The sequence below is a fragment of the Protopterus annectens genome, chromosome 1.part2 (assembly GCF_019279795.1).
Source record: "Protopterus annectens isolate FY-2018-M chromosome 1.part2, PAN1.0, whole genome shotgun sequence".
NCBI classification, from domain to species: Eukaryota; Metazoa; Chordata; order Ceratodontiformes; family Protopteridae; genus Protopterus; species Protopterus annectens.
This window is the reverse complement of record NC_056727.1, coordinates 402,222,269-402,242,832: the sequence shown is the minus strand read 5'-3', so window position 1 is coordinate 402,242,832 and position 20,564 is coordinate 402,222,269. Positions and strand designations below refer to the sequence as shown.

The 20,564-nt window shown below is 41.7% G+C and overlaps 1 protein-coding gene across 1 annotated transcript in view; it reads right to left on the bottom strand.

Moving 5' to 3' along the window:
- ANKEF1 (ankyrin repeat and EF-hand domain containing 1) overlaps positions 1-20,564 on the bottom strand; it is a 1,352,638-nt gene that overhangs the window by 946,979 nt on the left and 385,095 nt on the right. The window lies entirely within an intron of this gene.

The following is a 20,564-nucleotide window of genomic DNA, read 5'->3' as shown; positions in this document are numbered from 1 at the left end:
CAGTTATTGTTGTTATTGTTATTATTGTTTCATACTGAGGTGTATCAAATTCCTCCTGACTTGTGTGAGTAGATTCAGTCTATTAGGAAAATTGTAATAATTGCCTTTGGCCAGTTCCATAAGAGAGGCCACTGTTGCTTTGGCCAAAAGGGGGTCATCACAATAATCTTTGGAGAGTCCCTCTGAATATTTATAACAACCCTGAAAGTCAGTGGAAAGGGTGGAAATGCATACAGAAACATTCACTTCAAGAGACATGGAAAAGCATTTGCTTTCTAGCCTACATGCAAAGAGTCCTGGAGCAGATTATTTTAGCTGACTTTTGAAAGGATGCAAACAGATCTATTAGATGTGTGCCCCCCATTTGTGAGGGTCTATCTTGGTCCTGCATAGCTTGTCTGCCACTACATTTTGGTCTGATGGAATGTAGAAAACTTGGAGAATAAGACGATACTGGATTGCAATCTCCCAACCTACCATGACCAGAATAACACAGGGTATGACTTGGTGCCTCCCTATTTGTTTAAGTATGATAATGTTATCTGTAATCACCTGCAAAGGTCCTGGGGACCACAGGTGATGAAGAGACTCTGTAGTATGTATCACAAGTAATATCTCCTTCATATTTAAGATATTATTCCTGTCTTTTTTTTTCAAAGACCCTGCACTTTTACTCCAATTGATACAGCTCCCTATGCAAAATCTTTTGATGCATTAGACCTGGCTTTATAGAAGTCTAAACTCTCTACCAAAGAAGCTCTCTCTTCATAAATCCCAATACTGGGATCTGAAAATCCAGCGGGTGGAAATGTTGGGTCCAAACAGTCTACATGAACCACTGGATTTTTCTTATGTGTAACCTGGGAAGAGGAATCATGAGAATCATAGCTGCCATGAGTCCTAGAATCCTGAGATACTATCTGGCCGAATCTGAGACTGATTGGAAAAAAATACTTTTGAGGTACAAGTCCCACTTTCTTCTTAGAAATGCCTTTGGTTGGGAAGAATCTAGAATACATCCTAGGGAAAAAAACTATCTTGTAAGAAGGAATCAAGGAGGATTTTGACTGTTGATCTGAAAACCCAAGTTGAGATTTGTAAATCAAGTAAGGTACTCCTGACACCTGCAAAAAGCTTTGCAAAGATAAGCAAGTTGTCTAATTAAGTAAATATGTGAATGCCATGCAATGAGCCATCACTGGAGCTAGACACTTGGTGAAATCTCTTGGAGCTGTTGATAACCCAAAGGGTAATGCAGAGAACTAATAATGTGACCCAGACACAGAAAATCTGAGGAAACATTTGAATTCTGTGGGAATGGGAATATTATGACAAGCATCTTTTGAGTCTAGAGTTATTAAAAATCTCAAATGAGGAATGAGAGGTAACAGATTTTCTAAAGTTAACATTTTGAACTTTAGCACTTTTACAAGCAAGTTGAGAAAGAAAAAGCTGAAGACTGGTCTCCAGGAAGCATCCTTCTTTGGCACCAGAAACATTCTTGAATAAAATTCTTTCCCATTTATTCTAGTGTTCTAAGGGCACGGGCTCTAGGATCCCCATTGCAAACATGTATCTTAAAATCAGCATAAACATATCTTTCTGGTTTGGTGGATGAGTAGGAACACTCCAAAAAGGAGGAATGTTTTCCCACCACCATCTCTAACACTCCTGAAATACTCTGAAATCCCATTTGTCTGATACAATCTGAAACCAAGGGGGAAGATTGAGACCCAGTCAGATTTGAGGATGTGGCTGGGGAGGGAATCCAACAATAGCTGTGGAGTGTAACCTTTTCTGAAAGGATCCCAGGTTTTAATTTGACCATACTTTTGAACCCTGTTTGCCAGAAACTTGTTGGGGTTGCTTTTTTTATTTATTTATTTATTTATTTTTGTAGTTTTAGAAAAGGAAAACTGAAAAAATATTAGTGGCCATTAATCAACTTGCCTCTGTTTGAGTGCCAGTGTAGCAAAATGACCAAACAAAGCTTCCTTACCTAAAGGAGGATCGAAAATGTCAGAGTTGACATCCTCAGAAAATGTCTGATTACACACTAAAGCAAAATGTCTCATAACAACAGCAGAAGCTGCAGTCCTTGACATAGTCAGCATAAACATGCACACTCTTTAATGAATGTGTAGACACTTGAGGGAGTAGCAATAACAGTATTCAGAAAGGACAGTGCAGTGGTTCAGCAGTTGCATTGTCATCTCACAGCAAGAGGTTCTCCAGTTCAATTCTCAGCTGGGGTGCCTTCTGTGAGGAGTCTACATGTTCTCCCTGTGTTTGTGTGGGTTTCCTCCAGGTGCTCCGGTTTCCTCCCACATTATAAAGACATGCATCTGGAGATTTTCTCCCCGGGCTTCCGCTGAAAATTGGCTTCATTCCAAGTTGGACTTTCCCAGTAAACGGATGTTAAATAAATAAAAGAACCAACCTTCTGAAGGCAGAGTGGTAGAAAAGTTCCTCAGACTGTTTTTTTAAACACCATTTTTGAAGTATCACTTGTGACATAGGCAAAAAAGAAGTTATTTTCTTACCATAAGGTTCCATGTGAGTTGTCCATCTCACTATTCATTCTTACTGATGGGTTCAGAGCCAATCCTTGGTTCCGACAAGTTCGTGGTCTTCAGCTAGCTCGAGGCTAATTCCCTATCCCATGATGCACTAGTCCTCCAACTCAGATCTTGTTTGCCTCTAAAACATAGTCTATAAATAAATGTATATATATATATATATATATATATATATATATATATATATATATGTGATGTATGTGTGTATCTGTGAAATAAACAATTGAAAAGGGTCAAGTCAAAAATGTATCCAAACTGAATAGAGTCTAGATCCACTAGAAGTCACAGGCTGGGGGTTGGAGGGAGGGATGTAAAAATGAATAGCGAGATGGACAACTCACATGGAATGTTATGGTAAGAACATAACTTCTTTATGTGAAGTTGTCCTATCTCACATTCATTCTAACTGATGGGACAGTGTCCCTAGCACCATTAGTCCTGGGTGGCTCAAGGGAGTATATTCTTCAGCACAGTGGACCCAAAGGATGCCCTGCCCCTGGAAGCCGTATCTACTTTGTAATGAGTAATAAAGGTATGTGGTGTTGCCCGAGTTGCTGCTGCATAAATGGTGTCTATAGGCACTCTGGCATGAAAGGCTGAAGAAGTGGCAATTGCTCTAGTTGAATGAGCCTTTATTTTACCTGGAAGTTCTTTATTCACCAAATTATAAGTAAAGGAAATACAGTCTGATAGCCATCTGGACCGAGTGTTTTTTGCTACCACTGTAACCTTTTTGGCATCTGAAAAAGACACAAAAAGTTGATCTGACTTTCTAAATTCCTTTTTTCTATGTAAATAGAAACATAACTGTCTGTGCACATCAAGTTGGTGTCGCATGTATTCTGCCTTACTGCCATACTTGGGAAAAATACTGGTAATTCAATGGTCTGATTTAAGTTTGATTCTGAACACACTTTTGGTAAAAACGATGGATTAGTATGTAGTGAACCCTATCATTATGAAACATTAGATATGGGGGTTTGATTGACAATGCTTGCAGTTCTGATACCCTTCTGGCTGAGGTGATGGCCACTAAGAAGATAGTTTTCCAAGTTAAGAATTTCAGATCACATGATGGCGCAGGTTCAAAAGGTGGAAGACTTATTCTGGATAGGACAAAATTGAGATTCCATGGTGGTAGTGGAGATTTTATTGGTGGCCTTAAGAGATAGGTGCCCTTAAGAAAAGCTTTGCACAATCTATGTGACATAATGTTTGGTCCATTTTCACCTGGATGAAAATTTGAGATTGCTGCTAATTGCACTCTGATAGTAGCAGCTGCTGCACCTTCTTCGAAAAGCTTTGTTAGGAATTCTAGGATAGAAGAAAGAGATGCAAAATAGGGGTCAATTTTATTCTGTAGGGCCCAAAATGTGAATCTTTGCCATTTGCTAAGATGCAATTTTCTGGTAGACATTTTATGGAAAGATATCAAAATGTGTCGAGTGGGTGATGAAAAATTTTGTAACCTGGCTATGTTTGGAACTTGAGCAGCCAAGCTGTCAACTGGAGGGATTTGAGAGAGGGGTGAAGAACTCCTGAAGAATGTATCAGAAGATCTGGTACTGGGTCCAGGATCCACGATTCCTCTTGAAGATAAAGTTGTAGGAAGGGGAACCATATTTGATGAGGCCAGTAAGGGGCTAACAGAATTAAGGTCCTTCCCAATAATTTGGCTTTCTGAATGACTTTGGGTAGTAATGGAAAGGGAGGAATGGCATATAGGAGACCCAGGGGCCAATCGTGTATGAGTGCATCCCTCAGGGACTTCCCCTAAGGGGGAATCAGGTTGAAATTATCACTGCATTTTGTGTTTGTGGATATGGAGAAAAGGTCCCAGCAAGGCTGGTGCCATCTGCGGAAAATGTTCTCTGCTACTTCTTGTTTGAGGGACCATTTTTGTGGCATCAGTATATGTCTGCTGAGTTTGTCCGCAATCACGTTGGATTTCCCCAGAATGTGCATTGCTATTAGAAAGCATTGGGAGGATGTCGCCCATTGCCATGCTCTCAGGGCATCTCGACATAGGGGATAAGATTTGGTTCCTCCTTGACTGTTTATGTACCATACCACTGACATATTGTCTGTCTGGATTGCAATTGTTCCTACAGGTAGAGAGTCTTGGAATGCCTCAACACTAGAAGCACTGCTCTCATCTCCAGAACATTGATATGCAAGTGAACCTCGTGTTTTATCCATGTGCCTTGGGCTGCTCTTCCCAGATAATGTTCCCCACCCTATCTGGGAAGTATCCGTGGTCACTGTGGCTAGGGGAGTTGGAGGAATAAAGGGTTGTCCTATCATTGCTTGATCTGAATGAAGCCACCAAAGTGGATCCTTTATGCAATCTGGCATCAGGGTTATTTTGTGGGACACTGGGAGCGTTTGCATTGACCACTGGGCAACAAAAAAGCCACTGTAGGATCCTCATATGCATGCATGCCATATAAACTATTATGATGGAAGCTGCCATTGTGCCTAGCACCTTCATAACGACTCTGGCTTGACCTTTTGTTTTGTGTAGGAGATTCAGCACCTGCTTTCAAATGACCTGAATCCTTTCTCCTGGAAGGTTTACCATCATTGTGTTTGTGTTTAGCTCTGCTGCTATAAAAATGGTATATTAAGATGGCAATAAGGCAGATTTTTCAGAACTGACAGTAATTCCCAACTCTGCAAATAGCTGTAACATCATGTCCCTTGCTTGGATTAGTAGCTGCTTGGTGGTGGAGGTTAGGAGCCAGTCGTCTAAGTATGGAAACACCTGGAATCCTAGTCATCTCAGGTCAGCAGTGACTACTGCCATGCATTTGGTGAACACTCTGGGGGCTGTAGTGAGGCCAAAGGGCAGAGCTCGAAATTGATAGTGACTGGCTCCCAGCTGAAAGTGTACATGTCTCCTGGATGGCCTGTCCATTTTTATGTGGTAGTACACATCCTGGAGGTCTACAGAGAACATCCAATGGTATTTCGCTAGAAAGGGAAGTACTAACTGCAACGTGACCATCTGGAACTTTGTTTACTTCACTGACTGGTTTAGTCTGCTGAGATCCAGTATTGGTCTCCAGTCCCCTGTTTTCTTTGGAACTAAAATGAACCTTGAGTAAGTTCTGGATTCTACTTGGACTGCGGGGACTGATTGGATGGCTCTTTTTTCTAGCAACTTTTGGATTTCTGTGGTTGCTTGATCACTTTGATTGGATGGAACATCTGGAATCCTTTTGTTTGGGAGAGGTGGGGTTGAAAATGGTATTGAGTAACCTCTGGATATGATTCTTTGCACCCGTGAGTCTTTTTTAATTTTTAGCCAGGTGACTGGGTGCAAAAATAAGCTTCCCTCGACTGCCTCCAGAGTGGGACTGATGAGCTTCCTCTCAGGAACCCTGGAAGGGTTTTCCAGAAAAAGATTCCCGGTCACCCTGGTTCTGCGTACCCCCTCTGCTGCGTGGGCTGTGTCTTCCATTATTTCCTCCTCCTCTGTACCCGAAGGAGGGTTCACCACGTGTGTCAGGAAAAACTCTCTGGGATTTCCAGAACCACATATTTCCCCCCTTTTAACCCTTGGGATAGGGTATGGAAGGGGTGGAAAAATGTACTCCCACAGCAGAGAGAGTCTTTCCCTCCTGTTCACACTTGGTTAAATTACCTTTTACTTTTAGCCTGAAAAGGGATGAGCCATCAAAAGGGGTAGTTTATGAAGGATGACTTAAAGAGTTCCATGTAATTACAGAGGTGCATCCAGGAATGTCTCCTAAGGGCGAATCCTGAAGATGCTGTCCTACTCAATCCATTAGCTGCTGAGAGATAAGCCTCTTGGACAAGTTCACTAGGGAGTTAAGGGTGGAGAGCTGGGATGATACTTTCTCTGATATCCCCTCAGCTACTGAATCCTGGAGAGAATCTCCTAGCTCTTTAATGAGATCTCTCTGTAATCTAGTAAAATGGGATAAGTAGTTCAGGGACCTGAGTGTGAAAGCCGCTGATGAAAACATGCACTTTCGATATCTGTCCATCATCCACAAATCCTTATTCAGAGGATGAATAGATGAGGATGTTTCTGATAATTCCTTTTTAGTGGCCACAGCCACCACCATAGCATCCACTGGAACACTTTTTGTTAGAAAATGTTTGTCTTGTGGACTGGTTATAAACTTATTCGGCCTCCTAGGGATGGGCTCCACTGAGTCTGGAAAATCTCACGTCTTTCAACAAACTAACTGCAGGAGTTTGTCGAAAGACTGACACACCTAAGAGGTGGAAGGTCGAGACCCAAAAGCTTTCAAGTACACAGACTCCTCTTCAGTAGGGTTAATGGACTTCCAGCCACCTCTCTGCTTTAGGATCTCTAGGATGTCTACAAAGGTGACACCCTCAGAGGGTGACCATGGGGACCCTTCTGATTCATTGAGGTCTGTGTCTGATATAAGTGACTCCTTTGGGGAGTCTAAATGCTTCCTCTTGCACATTTTCTTGCTAGGAGCCTCTTAAGCTCTGGGTCTCTACACCTTTGTGGAGTCAATTTTGCCTTGACAGCCATCGGTGCTTTAAGGGATGGAATGGGTGCAGCAGATGGTGAGGCTCTTTCTGAGGACAGAACTCTCCTCATAGCCTCGAAGGCCAAACTCCCCTGGGCCAAAGAATCCTCTGGTTCAGAGGAACCAAGGGGCATCTCTGGTGCCACAGAAGTAGGCTCTGAAGCCGAGGTAGGAGCCAAACTCACAAGAGCCAATGCTCCAAGAGGAAGAGTCAGATCAGACAAAATATAGGTTCCACTCAACCCTCCGGACCTGAGCAGTGAGTGTCAGCTCCTAGACTCCACAGATGGCACCGAAGTAGTTGGAGCAGTCAGAGTTGAAGAACCTGGGTTAGGTCTCGGCTCCAACAAACCAATTACCATTGGCTCCACGCATTCCAGCTCCAAGGCCACTGGTCGGATCAGAGGAGGAATCGAAGTAGAGGGGAAAGGTCCAGTCAGTTACAAAGCCCTAAGAGTCAGTTCAGATAACAATTTTGCTATTATCTGTGTCCTTAGCAGTTTCTGAACAACACAATCTACATCAAATTCAGAAAGACATCTTGAGGATCTAGATGAAGGAGCTGGAAATGCTGATACCTGAAGAAGAGGTGATCTCAAACTTGGAGACACTGGCTCCAGTGCAGGGGACCGGCTCTTTACTTGTAAAACCATCGGCTCTGAAGGCAGTGGAGCTGAGGTTGAAGACTTTTCGGAATGTTTTCAAACTGTTGGGGACATTTTTAGTTGCTTTCTGGATGGCACTGATTCTTCTAATGAAGATCTCTTTGCAGAAGTATTTGAATTAGTTTTCTGAAGAGTACCTTGACTCTGTTCAAGAGCCTCAGTGAAGGATGACTTTAAAAGTCCTTTTAAAATCAGTTTGTTTTTCCTTTCTTGCAGGACTCTTGAGCTAAATGAATGATATATAGCACAAGAGTCCTGTAAGTGAATTGCTCCTAAGCAATACACACAATCTGTGTGACTGTCAGTCAGTGACATCTTTTGCCCACACTTCGGGCACTTCTTGAAACCTGAATGTTTTGATTCTTTAGTTTGTTTAGACATTTTGTTAAGCTACCAGAAAAATTAGTTTGTTAACGTCTCTAACCTAAACAAGGTTACTTGAAGGAGATATATACATATATATATATATATATATATATATATATATATATATATATATATATATATATATGTGTGTGTGTGTGTGTGTATATATAACCTCAAACAGAAGGATGAAATATAAACACACACACACACACACACACACACACACACACACACACACACACACACACACACACACACACACACACACACACACACACACTATAAATTCTTCTGATGAGCAAAGAGAAAAAAAAGTCTTCTAATTTAAACGGACTACGGAAAACCACACAAGTACACTGCAAAAATCTAAATACTTGTATGAAAAAAACACATTGAAGTAAGCACTGCACACTAAAGCTATCTACAACATTTAATCATAAAATTGTAACTTGTAGAGAGAAATCTCTATAGAGGCAAACACACATGCACTAACGATAAGCTACTTGCTATTTGATAAACAATTCTGATAACAGAAAAAAGATAGGGTAAGGAAAAAAGGCCTAACAAACAATGGACTGATAGAAATAACTAACTTTCTAGTTTTTTTAAGACAAGAAGAAAACAAACAGCACTCTCTAAAGAGGGAAAAGCCTCTAAACTATATTTTTATTTACTGAAGACTAGGAATTTTGTTTATAAGAAAAAAAATATACAAAATATTTGTACTTAGTCTGAGCTAGCGTAGAATACTCTCGATCTGTTTCCGCAGCAAACGAGATCTGAGTTGGAGCACTAGTGCATCATGGGATAGGGAATTAGCCTCACGCTAGCTGAAGATCTCGGTCTTGTGAAAACGGACGAGTCAGAGCCAAGGATCAGCTCAGAACCCATCAGTAAGAATGAATACAAGATAGGACAACTTCCCATCATACATTTATATAAAAGAAAACAAATCATATTAACAGTTACAGATATTATACAATGAATATATTGTTCTGTACAACATAATCAATCCAGCATTACATAAACTGGTCAATTCCTGCTTTCCCTTAAACCTCATTCCTCCTCCAAATTATTTTTCTGCATGTATTGTTCCCACAATTTTCATTTTTTTTCATTGTGACTTGCTCCTACCCTTTTCTAAAGATTTCACATCCAGTTCTTTTATCTCTGTTACAATATTCACTACTTCAAATACAGTTGGTTTACACTTTGATTTCCACTTTGATTTGATTTCAGACTCCAAACCAGTTACAAGTGGCATCCCACAAGGCTCAGTCCTGGGACCTCTCTTGTTCGGTATATATTTCTGGGCGGTACAGGCCAACACGGAAGGACTGTGGCTGACCAAGTTCGCAGATGACTGCAAACTGGGCGCCATAATCAACTCTCCAGCCAACACAAGCATCCTCCAAAAGGGCCTCTAGAAACAGACAACTGGTGCCAGAGCCATGGCCTCAAGCTAAACGCCAAAAAGTGTATAGTCATCCCCTTTGGCAAAAACAAAGTGCCCACAAATTACCACATAGGTGGTAATCCATTAATTACAGAAGAAGTCATTAGGGACCTGGGGACCCAAGTTGATAGCAATCTCTCATTAGACAACCACGTGGCCAAAGTGGTTAGAAAAACATTTTATATAGCTCACCTAATTATGAAGGGATTCACATCTAGATCAGGGGAGGTCATCGTACCTCTTTACTCATCCCTCATCAGGCCCATAATTGAGTACAATGCCCCTTTTGGGATGTACCTTACCAGACACCTGCAGCAACTGGAAAGACCCCAAAAGTACCTCACCAAGAGGATCAAAGGGCTCAAACAGATGCCATATGCTGCCCGGTTAAAGAAACTCCAGCTTTACTCAGTGGCATACCGCCTGCTCAGAGGCAATCTGTGCCTGACGTATAAAGCCATGTCCAACCCGGAATTAATGGGCATGCTGCACCTCAGAAAATCCAAATCCCATCGAGCTATGCGCTCGAGAGACTTGAACCTCAGCACTGAAATAAATAGGACATGCTGGAGGGACAGATTCATAACCCAGAGGCTCCCTTCACTCTGGAATAAAATCCCAGTCCAGGTTAGGCAGAGTCCCACATTGACTCTCTTCAAGAGGAATCTTGATGAGTGGATGGGAGATCGTAGGTTTACCCCGGCTATCACTTCTGTGTCACTGTTAGACAGAGGCACAGTATACTAACCTCAAAAAAAGGCATAGCAAAATTAATTTAAAATGGGTGGCGAAAGCCAAACACACTCTGGCTAGGCTTATAAATGCCCTAGGGCAGATAGCCTAGTATGAACCTATGAACCTATTTCTAGTAACTGCTTTTTTGACAACCACCAGAATAAAACTTAACAAGGCTTTACTATGTCTAGACAATATAGATCCTGTACCCAAGCTCAAACATCATTCCCTTAGTTACACCCATTTGCTCACTCAGTATGTATTTCTGACAGAGTACTCTGGAGGAAAGTTTTTAATTTTGCCAACTCACTACACTCCCAAAGCATATGTTCCCATTACCTCTTTCTTCCCCATCACACCTTCAAAATTTGCCATCTACATGAAAAAAACTTCTTAGATGTCTTCTGAAGGTATAAAATACTTATGCAAACACTTCCAGGCAAATTCTCAAATCTTCTAGATTTTGTTGCATATTTGGGAACTATGGATATGTCCTACCCATTGTTTCTTTGAAAATTGTTTATCCAGTCTCTCTTCCAAATCTTTTCTAACTTCCACTGATTGATTCATATAGTTATTGTGAAATATTTTACCTGCCTTACTAATTATCCCTTTTTAACAGCAGCTTTTGAACTAGAGTCAACTAAAAACCTCAACCAGTACAGGTCTTTCACTTGGGGTTCCCCTAGTCCTTTCTGTTTGCATATACTCTGATACAGAGTAGGCAATCTCAAGCCTGCAGTTCAAATGTCTTCCTGGCCTCTTCCCATTCTCTTACCTTTCCCTCTCTATTTGTTCCCAATACATTGGTATCTTTCCCAGTTTTATCTAGTAAACTATTCTCTATACCCCCAATTGCAGTCAGCCCTATTGGCAAAATCTCATGTCTCTGTTCCTGTGTCGGCTTAGTTCTTAGAATACTTTCTGAATATAGTATTTCTCTCTTTTTTAGTTTCTCCAAATCTTTTGGGTTTCTAATACCATGATGGGAATGGACCCCATTCCTAAGTCAAAGAACAATTAAAGTTCATGAAATTAGTACTGTTTCTATCGTTGATGTCAGCCACTCATTGCAACTGCAATGTGCTCATTAATGACTCCATTAATGACTCCTTCTGCAATTTGTATGGCATTACATGTATTGGTAAAGGAATAGCACCAAATCGATTGTCAATCCTCAAAAGCTTTAGAGGACAGTACTCTTCGGCAACAGTAAAGCTCTGAAGGGCTTGGTGCACAAACTTGTCTTTTAGTCAGCTCAGCTCAAGTTGCCTGACAGTTTGGGGGTATGGAAGGTGTCCTGAAGCTTTGGAATATTGGCAGGTGTTACATCTTTGGCAAGATATATCTCATATAGCTAAGGCTACCGCAGCAGTGATCAATATGATAAACATAGGGGGGATCCATGGGTGGACAAGTAGAGATGACCAAAAGGTCAATATTGAAGGAATAATAACAAAGGCCAGGGGATAATGACTCCCACAGGAAATAAAGAGCCAAAGAAATCCAAGCCTTTCTTGGTTGCTGTTTTGGCACCAACTAGAAAATCTTTGCTACTTACTCATGTATGATTTTCTGGTAGCAGGTTTCTTAGCCTCCTTTAGTACTTGCTGCATGTCCTCTGGAAAGATGTACCTAAACAGTAATACAATTCTATGAACCAGGCAGTAAGTTGAAGATGCTGAAGGTTGTTGTATGTACCTCCAGTTCTATTTAGGTGAAGGAGTTCAAACTGTGCAGAGTCACCCATAACATGAAAGGTTAAGCACAGTTCTCTCATTTGAAGCCCATTCAAGACTGAGTAGACATACAGGGATTTTAGTCTATCAGGGTGGCTAAGGTAAAAAGATCTGAGATCTTTTTGTGAGGAAACTTTGAGGTCCCTCAAGTTATGTCAGATGCTTAAGTGAGATGCCACGTGAGGCATTATATTCAATGTTGGGCCGAATAAAGGATAAATAAAGCAGGACTACTACTTTTCTGGCTCTTGAAGATAAGTTATACAAGGTAGAATAATTTTCTAACCATGATAGAAATATGGTTGTCAAAGGAGATTTTGCTATCAACATGGCTACCTAGGTTTCTGTTGACTGAAACACATTTTAAGTATAATGATATCTATAAGATATGTAGTGGTGATGTTAAATTTATCAAAGGGAATTATAATGCATTTCTTCAAATGGAGGTTAAGCCCATAATTAACAAACCAAGCGTTTGTTTGATCCATCTGTTGCTAGAGAATCTGAGTAACAGAATGGGATTTGATAACCACTTCCATTCTACAGTCATCAGCAGACTTTGACTTTGTCAGCCATAGTCTCTTGATATTAGCTTAGTTTTCACAAGAGAAAAGTATATGCCAAAGAGGACAGGGTGCAGAGCAGACCCCTGTGACACACGTGACACACTAGTGATTTTTTTTTTTTGTTAAAGGAAATACCCCTGACCTTAACAGTATGTATGCTATTAGACAGTTAAGGATTCCCCTTAAAAACTCTGCATAAAAAGAAGTTATGTACCAACCATAATGTTCCATCTGCATTGTCCATTTTCATTCTTCCTCAATGTATGGGTTTGGATCCGACCCTCAGATCTGACTCGGCCACCTTCTTAGATTCTAGGATCCAGCTCTTGAAATACTCCCTTACCCATAATGCCCATGACCACTGCAATACCTCAGATTCAGTTTGCTGCTATTATATGTATTATTATCAGAAGATATAGTCACAATCCTAAGACAGAAAAGTGATAGCTGAAAGACCAGGAGCTCAAACAGGAACTATAGTTCCTATCAACAAATCCATTAGGTCTCTCCAAAAGACATGGATGGGGGAAGGAGGGGAGGGAAGTTGAGGAAGAATGAAAATGGACAACACAAATGGAACATTAGGGTAAGTACATAACTTCTTTATCTGATGTCATTTTCATTCATTCCTCAATGTATGGGACAGAGTCCTCAGCTACGGCAACCTTGAGTGGCCCTCATGGAAGGATGTTCCGGAAAACTGCGGAAACAAAAGTAACTCTTTCTGGAGATAATGTTCAATTTGTAATGAGCAACAAAAGTATGGATATTTGACCATGTAGCAGTTGCACAAATATCAATGGAAGCCCTGGCCCAAAAAGCAGCAGAGGTAGGCACTGACCTGGTGGAATGGGCCTTTGGATGCACTGGCAAAGTTATGTAAAAAACATAGAGAATACAACCTATTATCTATTTAGTCAAAGTAACTTTTGAAACTGGTTTTCTCATTCTGTTTTTCTTTGGTTCTGTGAAGGTAATACCAAAGCTATGTACGTTCAATAGATGAAAGGTGTACTCTCCTTTGTTTGCAAAATTGGAAAAAAAATACTGGCAAATTAATCACTTGATTGAGGTTGCCCTCAGAGGCAACTTTTGGTAAAAATAAAGGATTTATGTGTAACGTAACTCTGTCTTTGTGGAAAAGCAAATATGGTGGTTTGGAAGATAGAGCTTGGCATTCAGATACTCGTCTTGCAGAAGTTATAGCTACCAGAAAGATAGTCTTCCATAAAAAGAAACTTGAGATCTACTTTAGCTGATGGTTCAAAAGGACACTGCACTAAAGACTGCAAAACCATAGTGAGGTCCCAAGGTGGAGTATGGTCTTTTACAGGAGATCTAAGTAAAAAGGTACCCTTTAGGAAGGCCTTGCATAATTTAAATGACACTGAAGAAGAAGCATTCTCTCCGATGTGATAGTTGGAGATGGCTATTAATTGAACTTTAATAGTGGAAAAACTTGCCCCCTCTTGAAAAATAGAGGCAAGGAAATCAAGAATAGAAGGAAGTGGGATGGTAAAAGGATCAAACTTTCCCTGTTAAACCCAAAAGAAAAACCTTTTCCATTTACTTTTGTAAACCTTTCTAGTTGATGATGATGGTTTATGAGATGAGATTAGTATATTTTTAGACAGGGGAAGAAAGCCTGGAATGTCTAGACATCATTGGAATTGGAGAAACAATGTGGTCAACCTGTATGGTTCAGGTAAATCTTCCCTGGCAGGTGAGATAGGAGTTCCGAAATGGGGTCTAGCTTCCAAGGAGGATGTACTAGGTGAGACCAAAAAGAATGGAAACCATACCTGTTTAGGCCAAAAAGGAGTAATGGAGATTACTGTGGTCTTCACCCGAAGTGCTTTCTAAAGAAACTTGGGGATAAGGGTTAGAGAGATAAGCATAAAGGAGACCAGAGGGCCAAACATGAACTAAAGTATCTCGCAGTAACTGTCCCTGAGGTGGATAAAGAACCTGCTGGAGAGAGATGCAAATAGGTCAGAGCAAGGCTGACCCCATCTTTGGAAAATCATGTTTGCCACTGACTGATTGACAGACCACTCATGAGGCATGAGGATGGTCCTGCTGAGTTAGTCTGCTAGAATGATGATTTCCCTGGTATATGCATTCCTAGTAGAAAGTGATTGGATGAGATCGCCCATTGCCATACTCTCATTGCATCTCAACAAAGTGGGTAGGATTTGGTTCCCCACGTTTGTTGATATACCAGACTACTGACATGTTGTTCATTTGAATTGTAAAAGTCCTTGAAGGAAGAAAGCTCTGAAAGGTCTGCAACACTAGCAGTACTGCCCTCATGTCTAGGACATTGATATGCAAATTGGTCTCTTGTGATGATCACATGCCTTAAAAGGTCCATCCCAAGTAATGTCCCCTCACCCCAACTGGGAGGCATCCATAGTCAACGTGACATTTGGGGGAGGAAAAATAAAAGGACACAATTGATTGATCTCCTTGGATTTAATCCACCAAAGAAGAGACTTTCTGCAAGCCTGGGACACTTTTACTGGATGTCTTAAAGAGTGCTGATGAAAGGACCATTGCACTGCTAGGGTCCATTGTAGAATTCTCATGAGGAAGCATGCAGTGGGAATTAAAGTAATTGCAGCAGCTATCCACCCTAAAGCTCTGAGGACAAGTTTTGCTGGAGGAGAAGGAAGAGAAAAAAATGTCTGACATGCATCTTCAATGTAAGAACTCTGAGCTAAAGAATTGACAGAGTCTAACCAAGCCCCTATGAACTCCAAGACTTGGATTGGTTGAAGTTATGATTTGTCCATACTGACAGTGATTCCCAGCCAGTGAGATAACTTGAGCAAATAGTTTCTCACCTTTATAAGCAAATGCCTGGTTGGTGCGGTGAAGAGCTAGTTGTCCAAGTAAGGAAACACTGTGAATCTGAGCAGTCTGAGGTGAGCTGCTACCACTGCCATGCATTTGGTGAACACCCTTTGGGCTGTGGTGAGATTAAAGGGCAGGGCTCTGAACTGATAATGACTGGCTCCCAGTCAGAAGCATAGATACCTTTGAGAGCGCCTGTTCATTTTGATGTGATAGTATGCATCTTGAAGACTGATTGAGCACATCGAGTCATTCTTCTGCAGGAAGGGCAGAATTGACTGTATTGTGACCATCTGGAATGAGGAATTCTTTACAAATTGATTTAGATAACTGAGTTCCAATATAGGACTTAGGTCCCCTGTTTTCTTTGGCACTAAAAAGGACCTTGAGTAAATTCTGGATTCTCTTCGGTCTAGGGTGACCTCTTGGATGGCTCTTTTGTTTAGCAGCATTTGGATTTCTATAGCTGCAAGCTCCCTCTGATTGGAGGGAGACATTTTCTTTTCTTTAGGAGTGGTTGGGAAAAAGGAATTAAGTATCCTTTGGATGTGTTCCTGTGCATCCAGAAATCTATTGTGATTGCTATCCAGGCTTCTAGGTGCATGTATAAGTGCCCTTGACTGCATCCAGAGAGGGACAGCAAGGTAACCTTTCAGGAGCACTTAAAAGACCTGTCCAAAAAGGAATCTCAAGATCTTTGATTCTGCAGACCGCTTCTACCACATGGGTGACATCTGTCATTGTAGCTATCCCCCCAACCTCTCACATGATTCCTGAAAAAAGAAAATGGCAGCGCTCTGTGTGGCAACGTCTACTTTGGATCCCTACAGAAAAGTGCACTATTTGTCTTGTTTTTTGTCAGAAACAATAGAAAAAAAAACAGATTTAATGGCAAGAAATGAAGGTATGATTAACTACAATGCTGAGACTTCTGGAAATCAGATCTCATATCTCGCTGTGTTGCATGCTTGATGAACTGCTAGCAGAGAAGCCTGTAAACTCAAGCACACTCCAGGAACTCCTGCAGCTTGGAATCTTAGTGGAACATGATAAAAACTGCAGAAACCTGTCAAACCTGTCTAACCAGTTGACAATCAGAAATGGGAAGCATATTAAAAGGAAAAGATGTGAAAGAAGAAGAAAGGCTTGAGAACAGGAATTAAGGCCATGCTGAAAAGAAATCCACACAGGCCTGTACTTCCTTCTATGTTGCTGGCAAATGTATGCTCACTGTAGAGCAAGTTGGACTACTTAAGGATGGATCTTTCCACACAATCTAAGGTGAGAAATAGTTACTTACTTGTGTTCACCAAAATCTGGCTGAACTCCAATATAAATGATAGTACAATACATATGGAGGGAATGTCATTATTTTGTGCTGGCAGAAATTGGTGTCTCTGTGACAGATCTCATGGAGGGGGTATTTATGTGTATATCAACAACAACTGGTATACAAACTGTAAAATAATTATCTCTCACTGCTCAGAGAACATTGAGTGCCACTAAAATGCAGACCCTTCTCTTGCCTAGGGAATTCAATGGAGTAGGCATAACAGCTGTTTACATCCCCCTAGTGCTAATACCCATGTGGCATTCAACATTCTGTATCTGTCAATAAATGACCTCCCTAATAAGAACCCTGAGTTTGCCCATATAATTGCAGGTGATTTCAATCAAGCTCAATTGAAATCTGTATTACCCCATTATGATCAACATGTGAACTTTGCAACAAGATGGGAGAATACTCTGGATAAGGTGTACACAAATGTAAAACTGGCCTACAAAGCAGTACCTTATCCACATCTGGGCAACTCAGACCATCTGGCCATCATGCTGCTTCCTGCATACTTTATATTTATAACAATACCTATTTGACAATAATCACTTCCTACAATTTGTCACTGATTTTCCTTCCGACAATGGGCCACTTATTGTAGTCGTATTATTGTAGCACTGATGATGCTGTTTACATCTTATATTCTTAGTATAGTTGGGAACTGCTGATTGAGAGCCCAGTGTCCAAGGGTATTAGTTCTGGTTTAGGCACTTGGGCTTCAGGCCAGTTATTTTACATTAAGAAGGTTCGTGGTCTGCACTCCTGTGGGAGAAGAGGCTGGACTCTGCCCTTCTGAGCTGGGAATTTCTGGTTAAAGGTTTATAGTGCCTGAATATTTGAACTGTATCTTACTGAAATTGGTACACCTTGTTTGCTCTAGCATAGACTAGATCCAGGCCTGCTGAATCTGGCTTTGTTTATATGCTTGTTGGTTGTTTGCTTGTTATTTCCCTGGAAGCTAATTCCACCTAATACGCGGCTTCTCAGCGCTTCTGTGGATCACTAGTGATATCTGCATTGCTTACTGTACTAGTTCCTTGTTTCACTTGAAAGAAAGTTACTGTTTGTCATTTTTGCATTTAGTTACTTGTAACACATTGCACTCAAGTTACCTGGCACTTGCTCACTAAAGCAATTATATAAGTCAGCACTAAAAATTAAAAGCACTACACCCTCACTCCCCACTGGCCCTTGTTTTCAATTATTAAGGAATTCCCAATATTATTCTAGCATGTCCAAAGGTCAGTTGTCAATCTCCTCTGGTCCAGCTGGTGAATCTGGGAATCTTGAGGCAATGTTATAACTGCCTCATGTACACAGACAACCCTCTCCTCCTCCCACATAACACAAATACTTGAGAGATGCAGCTATTTAGCCAAACTGGAGGCTGAGCTCTCTCAACTCAGGACTGGCAAGACCAGACAGGAGGAGAAGGCAACTACACACACCACAAAACCAGCCTCACATAATGCTACCACACCACTGAATCAAACACATAAACACACAAAGACATACTCGGAGGCTCTGAGTAAAATTTACCTAAACAGCAGAGGCCTCCAAAGCAGACACCCAAACAACTGCTACCTCAAGACACCCCACAAGCAACACATAAACCACAAAAGCAGTGTGCAAAGCAGTCACAGCCCTTAAGGCCAAATACAACACCAAACATACTTGTCATAGGTGACTCCATAGTCAGACACACTGACGTCCCACTCACCAGGCTGAACAAGGAGAGGGTCACAGTAAGCTGCCTATCGGGCGCTAGAATCCGCCACATAACACAAGCACTCTGGTCACTCCACGGCAAGTACAAATATGACACAGTCATTGTCCATGCTGGTGTGAACGACCTGAGACGCACCTCCCTGGACTACATGAAAAGAGACATAGAGGAGCTCTCTGATTATGTAGCCCAGGCAGGTATGACCCTGACCCTGAGCAGTATCCTTTCTTCACCAAGAATGATGCCACAATATAGAGACAAGATGATCAGCTTTAACAATTGGCTTAATGTCTGGTGTCATTCAAAGGGGATCCAGTGTCTGTCTGCCTGGGATGACATGCTTGACAAGCCACGCTGCTCAAGGGACGGCTTGTACCTGTCACCCTGGGATTCCGGATATTGGCTAAGGCTCTTGCCACCCCATAGTGCCTTTTTAGGCAAGGCTCAAATTCTAAACCTACCACCCTAGAAAACAAAAATGGGAAGAAACTGAGGGTAATGCTGCTCAATGCCAGAAGTCTAAATCTCAAAATGCACGCACTCGAGGCCCTTCTCAGTATGGAGAACATCGATGTCTGTGCTGTTACTGAAACCTGGTTCAAGGCTCCTGAGAGCACCCCGGCACTATTAGGTTTTACCTCATATCATGCGTTCCAGCCCCAAAACCCAGACCACACCACAAAAGGAGGGGGTGTATCCATATTCATAAAGGATACCCACACCTCCAGGTTGGTGGCAATGCAAGCTTCGAAACCATCCAGGTGCAACTAACCATAGGCAAAACTGCTCTACAAATTGTAGCATGCTACAGGCCACCCTCTCAAACTCAGGAACCCCACACAGCCTTCCTGAAGACACTGGAGGGTATAAATGTATCTCCAAACACCATCATATTGGGTGACTTCAACTACCCGAATATAGACTGGGAACATTACTCAAGCCCTAACTTTCTAGCCCAACAGTTCCTGGAGTTCATAAATTCAAATGCCATGGAACAGCTAGTCACTGTTCCCACGAGAGGAGAAAATATACTAGAACTCATTATCACAAACATGAGGACAAAATGCTCCACACTGGAAGTATATCCCTCATTGGTGAGATCTGATCATAAACTAATCTCACTGGAAATCCACATCCCGCCCCCACCCCAAACAAAAAAGACAACAGTGAAGAACTTCTCTAAAGCAAACTTCACACTACTCAAGACTAGTGTGGTATCCTTCAAGGCCCCAGAGCCGGTGGAAACCACAAACCAAGCTGCGGAAGCCCTTACAAATGTCTTCTATGAACACCTCCAGGACTGCATGGATCAGGCAATCCCAAATAAAACCAAGACTCTTTCCACAAAGGGCAAACGTCCAGTCTGGTGGACCCCAGCCATTAACAAACTTTACAATAAGAGGAGAAAGCTATTACATGATAGAACAAAATCCATAAAAGGGAAGTCACCCCTGATCATTATTAGTAAAAAAATACGAGCACTCATAAAATCAACTAAGGCCAATTTTGAGAGAAAAATTGCCATGGATTCAAAGGACAATCGTAAGGCCTTTTTCAGCTATGTTAGGAACTTGGGTGGAAACTCCCAGATATGCTCAGAATTAGTCCAAAATGATACAAAAATCACTGAACCCACAGACATTGCCAACATACTGGCAGACAGGTTCAGTGCAAACTTCACCCCCGTCCCCGCCCCCTAAAGGAGAGATAACTATCCCAGCAGAGTGTAGCCTCCCAGACATCTCAAATGCGCAGGTGAAAGCTGCTCTCTCTAAAGCTAAAAACACAGAATCAATGGGACCGGATGGTGCCCCTGGCTGTGTGCTACACGAGCTAAATGAGGAATTAAACCCGCACATAAGGCAGCTGTTTAATCTCAGCCTTACCACAGGATACGTGCCCAAGGAGTGGTGTACGGCAACTGTGGTCCCACTCCACAAAGGCGGTGCCTCTACGGACCCTGGTAATTACCGCCCCATAAGCTTAACAAGTCTAGTCTGCAAAG